The sequence below is a fragment of the Eubalaena glacialis genome, chromosome 4 (genome assembly GCF_028564815.1).
Source record: "Eubalaena glacialis isolate mEubGla1 chromosome 4, mEubGla1.1.hap2.+ XY, whole genome shotgun sequence".
Taxonomy (NCBI): domain Eukaryota; kingdom Metazoa; phylum Chordata; class Mammalia; order Artiodactyla; family Balaenidae; genus Eubalaena; species Eubalaena glacialis.
This window is the reverse complement of record NC_083719.1, coordinates 41130760-41147149: the sequence shown is the minus strand read 5'-3', so window position 1 is coordinate 41147149 and position 16390 is coordinate 41130760. Positions and strand designations below refer to the sequence as shown.

Here is a 16390-nt window from a genome sequence, read left to right as displayed (position 1 = left end):
TTCAAAAAAGATTAATTTTTAAATTGTAATTTGGTTGTCCTGATCTTCTTGCCAAGCTTCCACATGGTTTTAATTTCATCAGTTGGTATCTTTATTACTCCATGCCTCTCTCTTATTGAGATACACTGGGTAATTATATTTCTCCTTTGTAAACAAGAAGAGTGATAAATAAATTTGGAATTATTAAATGCTTATCAACAGTTTTTCTTTTTCTTAAGTTCAAGGATTGTCAGAACAGTTTTCTTAAGAGAGAAAAATAGCACATTTTAAACGATAACATTATTATCCAGAGGATAGATACGTACTATAAATTTTCTTTTGTTGTCCTGGAAGAGGAGAAAAAAACAGTTTATTTTCAAATTAAATTTGACATTGTGAGTGGCTTATGAACATCTGGGGCTTATTCATTTTCTAATAAGCATCTGTAAACATTTTAAATTTTACAAAACATATGTAGTAAAGGTATAATATTGTCAGAATGCTAATAAGATTATTACACACACAAAACCTTTTGAAATAAAAACTTTATTTCAGCTTTATCCGATTTTTTGATGTGCTGATATGAGTACTTAGTAAATATGTCTTACTTTATTACCAGTCCATAGTTTACTTTTTTAAATACTATTTTAGTTTTTAGGACTTGAAAGTTAAAGAGACCTGGTAAAATGGACAACATTTTTTAAAGTAACAGTATGGTCCAATGCGTCCTATGACATTTGCATCACGTGTTTTCTTCACCGTTCTGTGATTTCCATCAAGTGCTGAGACACCCTGCGCAAAGTTGGAGGCTTATTTCGCAAGAGCAGCTGGTCTGTCAGTGATACTGATTTTAGGAACTGAGCGCTTTCTAGACTGAATTCCTCTCTGCTGGGATGTTACTCCTCCCCCGCACACTCAGCCCACCAGGCACTAAAACCGCAAGAAAAAACGTGACTAGCTTGTTCATGGAGTATCATTTTTACTCTAGGATAAATAAATTTAAACCTCATTTTGCACTAGAATTACAGATATATTATGGATACAGTGCAAAATTCTCATGATTTTTTGGATCAAATGTAAGACTTTAAAGAAATTTCAAGATTATGAAGGCCTTCCAGATTCTTTTCTCTGCAGTTAGGGTGCCCAAGTAGAGAAGTGTGAAAAACACTGAATTAACACACAAAAATGGGCAATCTTGTTTTTTCTTTTCCTAACTTTACGGTAGTGCATATATACACCATTATCTTCAATGAGTTTTCCTCATCCAAAGTCTTCAATCTCTGAAAACCCCGGGCTCTGAAGTCAGGGCTTTTGAACTAGAGAAGACCTGGAACAGCAGCATGAATTCTATTGAAATCCAAATTGAGTGATGAATGGTATTTCAAGGATAGTTGCCTCAGTGAGGCAGGGAAGTAGGGAAGTAATTATGGGTTTTCTTCTCTGTTTATTTCCTTTTTAAAAAAAGTGAGAATATTTTTCTACTTCTAACTATATTTGTTTCAAAATATATATAGAAAAAGAAAAAGAAGGAACTAAAATTCACCTCAGGTCTTATCGCCCTGAGATTAACCCTGTTCATTTAACAAAATATGTATTCGATGCTCACTGTATGACAGAGACATCTTTCTACACACACACACACACACACACACACACACACACACAATTTTACATAAATAGGGACATACCATACATGCTATTCTATTACTTGCTTCTTTAGAATAAAAAATACTTCGCAGACAGCAAATATCTATATCACCATTTTTAATAGTTGTCTAGTATTTCTCTATGCAATGCTAGACTAGTTACTTGACCATTGTTATGGCCTTTCTCAGTTCTCATCCCTACACCAATTCTTGAGACTGAAATTTTCTCAAGTTTACTCCAAAAATGAATACTTCTGTCATTTAATGATTTTTCGACTGAAGAATGCAAAAGGCAGTCCTTGTACATGTTTATGAGTTTATATATTCTCATATGTATGTCTGTTTGAAATATGTATGTATGCTTGACATGTATTTATTTTTGCCTTATTTATTTTTGTCTCTGCATTTAAAATTATTTCCTTCACAGGTTATAAGAAAACGCACATATCTACCAATTTCATCAAATAATAGGTTATTTGCAAATCAAACCTACGTAAGTTCCCTGCTGATAACATAGTCATTTCCTTTGAAAGATGTCTTTCAGAACTGTAACCGCTGTCCTGAGAATGAATACACCTAACTGGATCTTAATTCTCAGTATAGTTGCACAACTTCGGCAAGTATTTCTTGGTTTTTCTTGTCCTTTTCTATGTGCTTCATCTTCTCATGGAGTTAGTCACCCAAACTAAATTTCCTCTGGGGAAAGTGTATGCACATTTTCTGCATAATCTCTTGAGGTTAAAAGCTTTGAGGATCTTTGTACATAATGGAAGAGGACAGTCCTTTTACTACAATTGTCTTAATCCTTAAGATGTTTTGTGTGTCCTGAATGGGAAACCATCATTTCTTCTAAGGCTTCCTGAGACAGGATCTGCAAGATATTTGCCTCTCGGTGATTTTATTGAGTAATGCATTGAATAGACAAAGTTAATTATTACTAAATAACCGTATGCTAAATAAGTTCTCTGTAACTATATTTTAAGGTTATTTGGTGCCCTCAGGTTATATCTAATGGTATGTGATAACATTTCATAATGAAAAAGACACTTGTCTTGTTGAAGTAAGTGATTTCTTCAGTTGATGAGGTGGGTTGAATACATTACTTCTAGCTGGATTTGGCACATTAAAAATTTTTTTATTATCGGGGGAATTTTTTTCATGATATTTTACATATACATAACCTTTTGCTTAATAATTATTTTGTTATCAATATCTGGATATTAAATCATAATTCATACAGGAAACTGTTATTTTAAAAAATCATAAAATAATTTTGTGTTGTATGTAGCTAGATTTAACAGAATCAAAGGAACAGTCTCTCCTTTGTTTCTTTAATTGTTCCCAAAAGAAAATTCTTAGACTCACATCTTTCCTCCATTTACTTAACCTGCAGAACTTTGTCAAATATAATTGATATATTTAAGAACATGGAAGCCCAATGGAGATACAGGATTTCTCTTTCTAGAATACTTTTTTTTTCCCCACATGAAGCCTTGTTTTATTTTTAAAAATTTTTTAAATAGATCTTTATTGCAGTATAATTGCTTCACAATACTGTGTTAGTTTCTGTCATATGCATACATATATCCCCATATCCCCTCCCTCTTGAGCCTCCCTCCCACCCTCCCTCTCCCACCCCTCTAGGTGGTCACAAAACACCGAGCTGATCTCCCTGTGCTATGCTGCTGCTTCCCCCTAGCTAACTATTTTACATTTGGTAGTGTACATATGTCGATGCTACTCTCACTTCACCTTAGCTTCCCCTCCCCCCAGCCCCCCTGTCCTCAAGTCCATTCTCTATGTCTATGTCTTTGTTCCTGCCCTGCCACTAGGTTCATCAGTACCATTTTTTTTTTTTTTTTAGATTCCATATGTATGTGTTAGCATACAGTATTTGTTTTTCTCTTTCTGACTTACTTCACCTGTATGACAGACTCTAGGTCCATCCACATCACTAAAAATAACTCAATTTTGTTTCTTTTTATGGCTGAGTAATATTCCATTGTATATATGTGCCACATCTTCTTTACCCATTCATCTGTTGAACTGGACAGCTACACGTAAAAGAATGAAATTAGAACACTCCCTAACACCATACATAAAAATAAACTCAAAATGGATTAAAGACCTAAATGTAACACCAGACGCTATAAAACTCTTAGAGGAAAACATAGGAAAAACACTCTGACATAAACCACAGCAAGATCTTTTTTGACCCACCTCCTAGAGTAACGGAAATAAAAACAAAAATAAACAAATGGGACCTAATGAAACTTAAAAGCTTTTGCACAGCAAAGGAAACCATAAACACGACAAAAAGACAACACTTAGAATGGGAGAAAATACTTGCAAATGAAACAATGGACAAAGGATTAATCTCCAAAATATACAAACAGCTCATGGAGTTCAATATTAAAAAAACAAACAATTCAATTAAAAAATGGACGGAAGACATTTCACCAAGGAAGACATACAGATGGCCAAGAGGCACATGAAAAGATGCTCAACATCACTAATTATTAGAGAAATGCAAATCAAAGCTATAATGAGTTATCACCTCACACGGGTCAGAATGGCCATTATCAAAAAATCTACAAACAATAAATGCTGGAAAGGGTGTGGTGAAAAAGGAACCCTCCTGCATTGTTGGTGGGAAAGTAAATTGATACAACCACTATGGAGAATGGAGGTTCCTTAAAAAACTAAAAATTTAGTTTTAAATTTTTAAAAGACCCAGCAACCCCACTACTGGGCATATACCCTGAGAAAAACATAATCCAAAAAGAGACATGTACCACAATGTTCATTGCAGCACTATTTACAATAGCCAGGACATAGAATCCTTTTTTTTTTTTTTTTAGAATACATTTTTTAAAAAAAGGGACCTTTACATTTCCCTAGAGCAGCTGCTTGCCTTCAGGTGATAAAATAAACAAGGTGACTTCTTGGGTCACCTTTAGCCTCATAATAGGGCCATCCCAGCTTCACTTATCTCTCTCTTATTTTAAAATTTCTCCAGAGATAAATGAACCCTGGAATATTTGGGTGTATAATCACAAATCTCAAAAGTTTGACTTCCAGAATCCATTTTTTATTGCCTTGCTTTGGCTCCTGAGGTATAGCCAAATAGGCTTTTAAATATTTTGGAAAGTAATTCGCAAGTCTTCTATGGCTGGTCATATATTCTTTCATTGTGAATCAAGCTCCAATCCACATTTCATATGATTAAACTTGAAAATAGACTTAAATGATTATTAAAGTAATGCATGCTCATCCTAAAATATTTTAAAATCCTAGGCAAATTTAAATAAGAATGTCCATAATGTTACTATCCAGAGATAACTATGACAGGCATTTGATTCATCTTTTCTAGTCTTTTCTCCATATGTATATAAATGTATATACATATATAAATTTGAATCTTCTGTTTGTCCATATTTAAATGTATTTGTCTAAGACAAATTCCTAGATGTGAGATTACTAGATAAGAGTATGAAAATTTTTAAAAATATTTATTTATTTATTTGGCTGTGCGGGGTCTTAGCTGCAGTAGGTGGGATCTTTGTTGCCGTGTGCTGGATCTTTAGTTGCAGCACGCAAACTCTTTAGTTGCGGCACGTGGGTCTAGTTCCCTGACCAGGGATGGAACCCGGGCCCCCTGCATTGGGAGCGTGGAGTCTTAGTCACTGGACCACCGGGGAAGTCCAAGAGTATGAATATTTTTAATGGCCTTAATTCATACTACTACATTGTTTTGAACAGATTTATACCAATTTATAGCCTCACCAGCTGTGGATGTATATGCATACTGTTTTTTGTCTCTTTTGCTTGCACTGAATGTTCATTCTATTTAAAGCTTTGCTAATTTGATAGGTGTAAGTGAGACTGAATGGTAGACTCCCCAAAAGATAAATCTACATCCTAATATTCACAGGCTGAGTATTACCTTACATGGCAAAAGATGTGATTAAGTTAAAGATTTTGAGAGGAGGTTTTATCCTGGATTATGCAGGGGGCCCTAAATGCAATCACATGTATTTTTTTTTTTTTTTTGGCTGCGTTGGGTCTTCTTTGCTGGGTGTGGGATTTCTCTAGTTGTGGTGAGCAGGGGCTACTCTTCATTGTGGTGCGAGGGCTTCTCATTGCAGTGGCTTCTCTTGTTGCGGAGCACGGGCTCTAGGCACGTGGGCTTCAGTAGTTGTGGCACGTGGGCTCAGTAGTTGTGGCTCACGGGCTTAGTTGCTCCACGGCATGTGGGATCTTCCTGGACCAGGGATCAAACTCGTGTCCCCTGCATTGGCAGGCAGATTCTTAACCACTGTGCCACCAGGGAAGTCCCAATCACATGTATTTTTAAAAGAGAGAGGCAGAGGAAGTTTTGAGGCAGACACTCAGAGAAGAAGACAATGTGAAGACAGAGGCAGAGATGGGAGGGTGGGGACACAAGCCAGGGATGCCATGCCGGCAGTCCCCAGAAGAGGGAAGAGGTAAAGAACAGATTTTCCCTGGAGTCTGTACAGGGAATGTGGTCCTGCCAATACCCTGATTTCAGATTTTTGGGCTCCATAACTGTGAGAGAATAAATTGCTGTTGTTTTAAGCCACCAAGTTGTGGTGATTTCTTAGAGAAAAAAGTGCAAGAAGTGAATACAACTGGTCAAAATTATATTTCAGTGTTGCTTTAACCTGCATTTCCCTCACCAGACACATGGTTATTTAAATTTTTATTTATTTAGTGAATAATAAGGTTGGATGAAGCTAGGACAGAAAGCAGAAAGGTAAAAAAACCAGTTTGGAGGCTGCTGCAATATTTTTGAAGAGAAAAATACCCTGGCTTGAGATAAGATAGTGGAGTGAGAATGAAGGACACAGATTGGAGAGGTGGTTAAAGTTTTAAAAAGACAAGACAGCGATTGCATAAGATTGTAGAGAGGGAGGAGATGAGGATAATGGACAACCAGGTCGATGACTGAGATAGAAAATGCTGGAGGGGAAGAAGCAGGTTTGGAGGAAAAGTAAAGAATTCAGTTAGGAAGACTTAAGGTGCCTGTGAGACATGTGGGTGAAAATGTCTCCTGGGCTGTTGGCTACACAGGCCTAGAGCTTAGGACAGAGATTGTGGCTAGAGCCGTGCATTTGTAAGCCACCAGCATTTTGAAGCTATTGACATGTGTGAGTCTTTTCTAGATAGAGTATTCAGGGTACAAAACAAACAAGATCTGGGACCAAACCCTGAGGAACAGCGTAAGTGGATGGTCAGAGAAAGAGTCTTTCAAATGTGATTGAGAAGAAGCTGCGAGTGTAACAGAGAAGAATCAGAGGATGTTTTTAAGGACAGAATGATCAATGTCATTGAGCCGACAGAGTCCAGATTTTAGTACCTCCCAAATCTGCCTCAGCTTTCAGACTGAGGCCAAGCTCTTCCTGGACAGCCCACAGCAAATGATGCAGCTTAACGAGAACATTGAGTAAGTAAGGACACTTCTGCCCAGCCCAGGACTCCTTTAAGGAGCAATTTTTGCCCCAGGACTTCTTGTTGGATTGACCAAGAATTTTTCAGATTTGCATCACCACCTGAAGGCCTTCTATGCTCAAATCCTGCTTCCTCCCCTTTCATATTTCACAGGTGCTATTCCCAAAGACACCTCTTGCACTGTTCACTCTGTCCACTTCTGACACAGTGATCTTGCAGGAGAAGTTTCCATGGAATTGGAGGAAGTTGAGGAATAAATGCCCAGTAAAGTTTGAGACTCAATGGTGAAGAGGAAGAGGGAGGGAAGAAACGAGTGGGACTCGAGCCATTGGGGACTTAACTTTAATAATAGACAGGCATGGGGACTTCCCTGGTGGTCCAGTGGTTAGGACCCTGAGCTTCCACTGCAGGGGGCCCAGGTTTGATCCGTGGTTGGGGAACCAAGACCCTGCATGCTGTGCGGTGTGACAAAAAAAAAAAAAAGAAGAAGAAAGAAAAAAGAATTGACAGTCATGAAATATTTTGATCTGGTAACTTGAGTGAGTGGAAGGGGTTATAGCCCAAGATCCCTGAGAAAAATGAAAGGATGGAATCCTGAGCTTAATAGCCAGAGGAATTCAGCTGAGACAAAAGGAGAAATCACTCTCCCACTGTGAGAGGAGGGAAGGAAGAAAGGACTGCATATAAGTTTGCAGGTATAGTAGCAGGTGAGACCATGTGCTGAGAGGGAAGGAAGAGGTGATAGAGTGTGTCCAAGGACAGTAGAGATGGTTTGATGTTAACTGTAGTGAAGGATGGTTAATGGTGAAACACTGGAAGCATTCCAGTTTAAGCCAGGATTCGATAGAGATATTCACTATTACCACTTGTATCAGTAAGGTTCCCAGCCAGAGACAGATGACACAATCAAGTCGGGGTACCGAGAGGAGAGGGGCTATTGATGAAGTTTTGGCAGCATATAAGGGAAATTGGAAGATCTAGTGCAACACCCCAGGATTAGTAACCCAGGACACTGTTACCACTCCCAGGACCGAAGTAGGAAAAAGAGGAAAGTTACTGGAACTCAGTAACTTAGAAACTTAGAAAGCTGAGTGGAGAGGCTGGCTTTTAGGAACAGGGACTTTTGATAGGATGAGAGACACCTCCATTCATAGGGACCCACAAGTGGGGAGATGGGAGAATAAATACTTAGACCTCACAATCCCTAATCCTTCCCTTTTCTTTGTTGGCCAAACCCATCCAAAAGCCAGAGAGCAAAGGAACAGAGTAGGGTGGGGAAGAATGTATTTGGAGGATTATAATATGCCTCACCACATGTAAAAATGTACCATAAAGCTACCAAAAAAGAAAAACAGTGCATTATTGGCTCAGAAATAGGTTATAGAAAAAGCTGGTCAGTCTAAAAATAGGACAAAGTTAATATATGGCATTCATTATATGGTAAAGGTGTATTCAAACTAGTGGCACAAAAGATGAATTATTCATCAAATAATATTTTTGAACAGTTGACTAGTGATTTAGAAAAGATAAGTTAAATCCCTACTTTTAGATACCTGTAAACTTTAAGATAAATCAATGATTTAAATGTAAAAGAACTTGAAGGAAATCTAAGTGTATATATTTATATTTTGTTTGGAAATTATCACAGGAACTGGAAACTACATTATAATTTAAAACATCTTTAGGGCAAAGAATACCATAAATGAGCTAAAAGATTCATTAAAAAATTAGGAAAAATTCATAACACATGTCAAAAAATTAATAGCCATAATGTACAAATGAATAAATCTATAAAAAATTAACAATTCAACAGGAAAAAAATCTGTGATAGGTTTTAACAGGCCAATGATATATGAAGAAACACATTGGTAAATAAATATAAAAATACTTCTGGCTTTATTAATAATCAAAGACATGAACTAAAAACAACTGTGAAAGGGACTTCCCTGGAGGTCCAGTGGTTAAGACTCTGTGCTTCCACTGCAGGTAGCGCAAGCTCTATCCCTGGTTGGGGAACTAGGATCCCTCATGCTGTGTGGCCAAAAAATTAAAAAAAAAAATCTACTAAAAAAAAACAAACACAACTGTGAAATATAATTTCCATATCTATAAAGTTGTGAAAGATTGAAATGACCCATTGTTGTAGGAAGTGAAGGAAAACAGACCCTCTAATTTACTGTGGGTATATAAATCAATACAACTTTTCTACAAGACAATTTGACACACTCTATCAAAATATAAAATGTATATAGCTTTTGACCCACCAATCTCAATTCTAGAATTTATTGTAAGGAGTAATTGCACAAATGCAAAATGTTGTATCTGTTAGGATGTCCATTTCTGGCTTTCTTTATTTTAGCCCCCTCCCAATCCATTAATATGGGACTAGACAGAAAAATTAAGATACAATCCTACGGTGGAATACTCTGTGGCCATTAAAATTAATATATGTTTCTATATTAATTCATGTGAAAATATATGCACAAGATCTATCAGTGAAAAAGATAGCATGTATAGAATAATCCCATTGATTTAAAATTGATTACTAAGCATAGTAATCTGGAATCACAGTATCTGGAAAGATAGTCACAAAATTGTTAGCAGCAGTTATCATTTTTGGGTATTTTGGATACTTTTATTCTTATTTGGCTTTTTCTGTGCTGTATGAATTTTTAATTTTTACTTTAATTAATTTTATTTTATTTTTGAATTTTTAAAGTGAATATGTGTAATTTTACAAAACATATATATTTTGTAGATACTTGTAAGTATAGTAATTACTTAAAGTACAGCTTTTTAAAAACATATTATAAAGGAAGAAATGAAATACTTTATGTGAAGGTTAGACGCAATTGTTATATAGAGAATTACAGGATTTCAGCAAATCCTTGACAGTGCAGGTAAAACTGGAACTCATGCATTTATGTCCCCGACGTTAGTGATGATCTCCAGTAGAGCTCAGTGGCTCTATAGTCTGTCTTCTAAACGCTCTTCTTTGAATATCAAGAGCCAATCTCATGAACTCATATTATAGAGTTTTACCGTCATGCATAGTGTAAGGAGCATGCAGAACATGATGGATAGGAAAGACCTTTCAGACAGGAATAGGAAAGAGAAAGTTTTACATGATAAGAGAAAACGAGACAGATTAGGAGGGCTGCAACCTGAGAGAAGATAAGCATAATTGAATCCTGGAATAGGAATTTGATGAGCCATCATTCTCGGCCTTGGGCAAAGGAGGGTGTAGCAAGATGATAGTAACATCAGATAGCTTGAGGGAGAATTTGAGAACATCCAGGCTTGTAATCAGCCTCATGGCTTTATCTATCATAGCTTTGGAATGATAAATTAACAAGGGCACTGGGAGGATTCTAGAGCAATGGGCCTGAGATACAGTATTATTCAAAGCCTATGACCTTCATATGCTACCTTTTTTTTTTTTTTTTGTCTGCACCATGCGGCATACAGGATCTTAGTTCCCCAACCAGGGATGGAACCCGCGAATGGAGTCTTAACCACTGGACCACCAGGGAAGTCCTATATGCTACTAAATGGTAGGAAGCAGAGATGCTGCAAGGACTGTATTCTACACCCAATTCGAATGTGGGCATGTGTTGGGGGGAGTTTACCACACCACCAAGCAAACAATTCTTGGACCCCAGCTGCATGTCCTACAATTCAGCTCCATTCTGACACTATCTACCTGGAGACAGTGTCAGATTCCACAGGTTAAGGGTTCATTTCTACAAGACTATCCCTCACACCAACTCTCTGCCTAACTTATGACCCGCCCCACCAACCGTCGTGTTCAATTAATTTTCTAGAGCAGCACATGAAACTCGGAGAAGCATTTTACTTACTAGATTACTGGTTTATTATAAAATGATGTAATTTAAGAATAACCAGATGGAAGAAATGCATAGGGAAAGTTATGGGGAAATGGCTCGGAGAGTCCATGCCCTCTCTGAGCCCACTACGCTTCCCAAATCTCCACCTGTTCACCAACCCAGAAGGTTTTTAAACCCTGTCCTTTGGGGCTTTAGTGGACGCTTCATTACACAGGCATGATTGATTCAATCATTAGTCATTGGTGATTGATTCAACTTCCAGCCTCTAGGGGAAGGTCAGGGGGGTGGGACTGAGAATTCCAACCCTCTACTCACAAGGTTGGTTCCCGGGCAACCAGCCCCACCCTTCAGTGCTTTCCCAAAGTCGCTTCATTAACATAACAAGACACACCTGTATCTGCTCTCTTCAGAGCAAATTCCAAGGGTTTTTGGAGCTCTGTGCCAGAAACAGGACAAAGAACAAATACGTATTTCTTATTATAAATCACAATATCACAGACTGAAAGATCAAAGTGGCTTGGGTTGGGAAAAGAAAGCTGTAGCTGGTGAAGGACTTACACCTGGAGGATTGTCCCTGCGATGGGCCCAGTAACCATCATTAGTAGTTACCATGCAGGACCAGACACTCCTCAGCAGATGCCAGGGCTGACAACTGAGGACACAGAGTAGCCGCACTACACTGGAGGTAGGAGAAGACCCAGAGCAGCCCAGTCCAATGGAACTATAATGCAAGCTACACATACAATTTACAGTTTTCGAGCAGCCACGTTAAAAAAGTTAAAAATAGGTGAAATTAATTTGAATAGTTAACATATTTATTTAACCCAATATAAGCCAAAATATTTTCATTTTAACTTGAAATCAATATAAAATATTAAGGAGATAGTTTATATATATGCTTTTGGGTACTACACCTTGGAAAGCCAGTATATATTTTACATTTACTGCACAGCTCCATGTGGCCCATCCACATTTCCAGTGCTCAGTAGCCACCCATGGCTAGTGACTATTGTATTGGATGGAACAGATCAAGAGAATAGGAGGTAGACTAAAGGCCCTTCTTCCCACCATCATTAATCCATAGAAGCTTCCTTCTCTACTCAGCAACAATCTTGGCAAGGAAGAGGGGGGAGAGGAGACCCCTCTGGCTGTAAGAAATGTCTTTGATAGGAAGTTAAAATTATGGATTGATTAAGAGACTTTTAACTGGAGGTAACAGTTAATTTTTTTTTTTTTTTTTTTTTATAAACAAGAGAATTTTATTTCTCACAGTTCTAGAGGATGATAAGTCCAAGATTAAGGCCCTGACAAATCCAGTGCCTGGTGCGAGCCCACTGCCTGGTTCATAAATGGCCATCTCTTTGCTGTGTCCTCACATGGTGAAAGGAGCAGGGAGCTCTCGGGGTTCTCTTTTTTTTTTTTTTTAATTGGGGTATAGTTGTTTTACAATGATGTGTTCTACTGTACAGTGAAGTGTACAGCAGGCTCTTATTAGTTATCTATTTTATACATATTAGTGTATGTATGTCAATCCCAATCTCCCAATTCATCCCAACCCCCCCTCCCCCCACCCCCTGTTTCCCCCCTTGGTGTTCATACGTTTGTCCTCTCCATCTGTGTCTCTATTTCTGCCCTGCAAACCAGTTCATCTGTATCATTTTTCTAGATTCCACATATATGCGTTAATATACGATATTTGTTTTTCTCTTTCTGACTTACTTCACTCTGTATGACCCTCTCTAGGTCCATCCACATCTCTACAAATGACCCAATTTCGTTCCTTTTTATGGCCGAGTAATATTCTATTGTCCCTTGACAGATGTGGTAACAGAACCCTGCATGGATGAAAGCCAGATTGCAGCTGTGTGCCGTGAGTGCCTGCAGGCTTTGGAGTTTCTGCCTTCGAACCAAGTTATTCATAGAGACATCAAGAGTGACAACAACCTGTTGGGAATGGATGGCTCTGTCAAGCTAACTGATTTTGGATTCTGTGGCCAGATCACCCCAGAGCAGAGCAAACGGAGCACCATGGTGGGAACACCGTACTGGATGGCACCAGAGGTTGTGACACGGAAGGCCTATGGGCCTAAGGTTGACGTTGGTCCCTGGGCATCATGGCCATCGAAATGACTGAAGGGGAGCCCCCATACCTTAATGAAAGTCCTCTGAGAGCCTTGTACCTCATCGCCACCAATGGGACCCCGGAGCTTCAGAACCCAGAGAAGCTGTCAGCTATCTTCCGAGACCTTCTGAACTGCTGTCTTGAAATGGATGTGGAGAAGAGAGGTTCAGCTAAAGAGATGCTGCAGCATCAGTTCCTGAAGATTGCCAAGCCCCTCTCCAGCCTCACTCCACTGATTGCTGCAGCAAAGGAGGCAACCAAGAACAATCACTAAAACCACATCACCCCAGCCTCTTTGTGCCAAGGCTTCTGTGAAATAAATGCTCATTTTGGAAAAAAAAGAGAGAAAAAAAAAGAAGAGGTGGTATATGTACCACATCTTCTTTATCCGTTCTTCTGTTGATGGACATTTAGGTTGCTTCCATAACCTGGCTGTTGTAACTAGTGCTGCAGTGAACATTGGAGTGCATGTGCCTTTTTGAATTATGGTTTTCTAATTTTATCTAGAGACTATGTTTTTCTTCAATTATCAGTGGCAGTGGGGAACTCAAGGACAAGATGAGATTATTTGAAATAAAGAAATGTATAATCTGCTGTACATCTAAGTAGTATTGGGTACATTTCAACCAATATTACAAAACTTTGGAGAATTGTTTTTACTGTCTGGGAACCTAGACCTTATTAAGCATATTGAAAAAGTAAGTCACTATTCATCTCACTGGATTTAGGCATGGTTCTACAGCAAGTAAGGCAGTATTGCTTGAACCCTTCAGATGCTTGTAACCTAAAGCCAAGACTACATAACACTGGTCATTAAAAGTAAGTCATGATCTTTGGGAATGGGGTTCCTTGGGGGACAGAAGTTTCATAACTTCTGAATCATAATATGATTTCAAACAGCACTAATGCAATGCTTTAGAAAAGCTCTTCTCTAAGCTGTTTTTACTACAGTGTTGTACCCACCAGGCTGGCTCTCTCTTCTCTGCCTTTACTTTCCATGTTCCCTGTCTAAAATACCTCTACCCTCCGTTCTGATACCTGATTCTATCCACACTTCACAAACCAATGTATGTTCTATCCTTGCCATGAATCATGCTGGGACTTGTTCAATTTAAATAAAATTTATTGTGTGGTTCACATTAAGTGGCTTAGCTCTTAATTATATACTCTTTTGTATTATTTTCTAGTTGTTTTCTTTGTGAATTTCTCATCTCACCAATGAATTCTTGATCTACTATGGGAAGAAACTTTTCTTTCTTTTATATATCTGATGCATTCAAAAAGTGCTGGGCTTGAGATTAATCCTCAAAATATACTTGTTGCTTGAATTGAATCAACGAAATAGTCTGTGATGATTCAATTTGAAAATTAAAGTAGCCAAATGTAGTCATACTCTCTTAGCATAGAGATGCATTTACAGAATAGGGAGTGCTAACTGCAAACAGATAATTATATGGAATTAATATTCTGGGCATTGCAGAGACAATTTTGATTCTATCTTCTTTGAATATCCTGAGTTGAGAAAAGCTCCTGACTTATATTCTTCCAACCATTGTTCATAAAACTGTTGATCATTTCTTCTTAGCTGCAGTGAGAAAAAAAAATGATCACCATCCGTAAATGGTTCTGCTATTTGTCATTTATTTCTTCCACTAGTTCCTAAAAAGTGCTCTTCCTCCTCAAGTATTTTAATATCCAAATGAGTACAGCTCTGGTAGGTATATTTCTCCTGATGAGTCAATGGAATCACTTCCAGTACTACAATGTGCACATCTTTTATCAATGACAATGGGCTGAAACTATTCACCAGAATATGAAATAAAGGCTCACTCCCAATTTTTGGCTTCACTTTTCTTTTGGCCACACCACACAGCTTACAAGATCTTAATTCCCCAACCAGGGATTGAACCCGGGCCAAGGCAGTGAAAGCACCAAGTCCTAACCACTGGACCACCAGGGAATTCCTGTCTTCACTTTTACCATGCTCAAGAAAAGAAAGAGTTTGGCATGCCCACGCAAATGGAGGCAAAGTAAGTAGGGCATATGATGATGTATTACAATTGACCCATCAGGAGAAATATGCCTACCAAAGCAATAGTCCATGTGTTTTACACACACACACACACACACACACACACACACACACACATACACACACAAGTTTTAATATGAAATACTTCAGAGACAACAGTGCTATAATACATCAGTGCTACTCAAAGCAGTGCTCAAGGAAGTATGCGTCTGATACTCTGGGGAGTCGTTTAAGTCCTTCTGGCACATTGTAAGATAATAAAGATATCTAAATAAGTTTATAGCCTCAGTTCTGATTTTGGATGACTTCACAAAACCTTGAGTTTATCATTTGTTTTTAATCATAGCCCTTTAACATTTGTCAGGCACATGGCTTTTTCTCTTGTTTCATCTTGAGAATTTTGATGTTGATATTCTGTCATTTAAAATCATCTTTATGCTGTTAATTTTTGTGTGTGTGCTGAAATAATAATTCTTTGACCAGAAAGGCTTGTACACTTTAGATGGGGAATTCAGTTCAAAGGGAACTATGCTTGGTCAAAGAAATAGATACTTTAGTAATTGTGATATCTATAGATCCACAGAGTTAGAACTTCTCAGAGGCTTCAAGGAGTTATTTCAAAGCTGAGTAATTTCTTTTAAATGTGTTTTAAAAAATATTTATTTCTTTATTTTGGCTGCGCTGGGTCTTAGTTGTGGCATTCGGACTTCTTAGTTGTGGCATGCATGCGGGATCTAGTTCCCTGACCAGAGATCAAACCCGGGCCCCCTGCATTGGGAGCGTGGAGTCTTACTCACTGGACCACTAGAGAAGTCCCTAAAAGCTGAATAATTTCTTTATGTGGGTTCAACAATGGGGAATAATATGCGCTAGTAGATTAGGCAGGTAGATGGCAATGTTTTGGAGTGAAGAACTATATACAAAAAAATATATAATAATGAATTATGTTAAAACTATTAACATAATAATTAATTATGTTATGTTATGCAGCTGTTCATTTCACAAATATCTGTTGAGGGTTTACTATGTGCCAGCACTTTCTTAAATGGTAGGTGAGCTGTGACAAGCAAGACAGACATTGTTCCTAAGGAATTACCTGGTGGTCCAGTGGTTAGGACTCTGCGTTTCCACTGCAGGGGGCAGGGGTTGGATCCCTGGTCGGGGAACTAAGATCCCCACATGCTGCGTGGCAAGGCCAAAAAAAAAAAAGACAGACATTGCTCCTAAACTTGGGAGTTGAGAATTTAGCAGATACTAATATATTGATAACTGAATGGAGAAATAAAGTTCT

At 38.1% G+C, this 16390-nt stretch overlaps 1 pseudogene; it reads left to right on the top strand.

The window, feature by feature from the left end:
- The first annotated feature begins 6589 nt into the window (after positions 1-6589).
- On the top strand, positions 6590-13402 carry LOC133090508 (serine/threonine-protein kinase PAK 1-like; annotated as a pseudogene).
- Positions 13403-16390: the final 2988 nt, after the last annotated feature.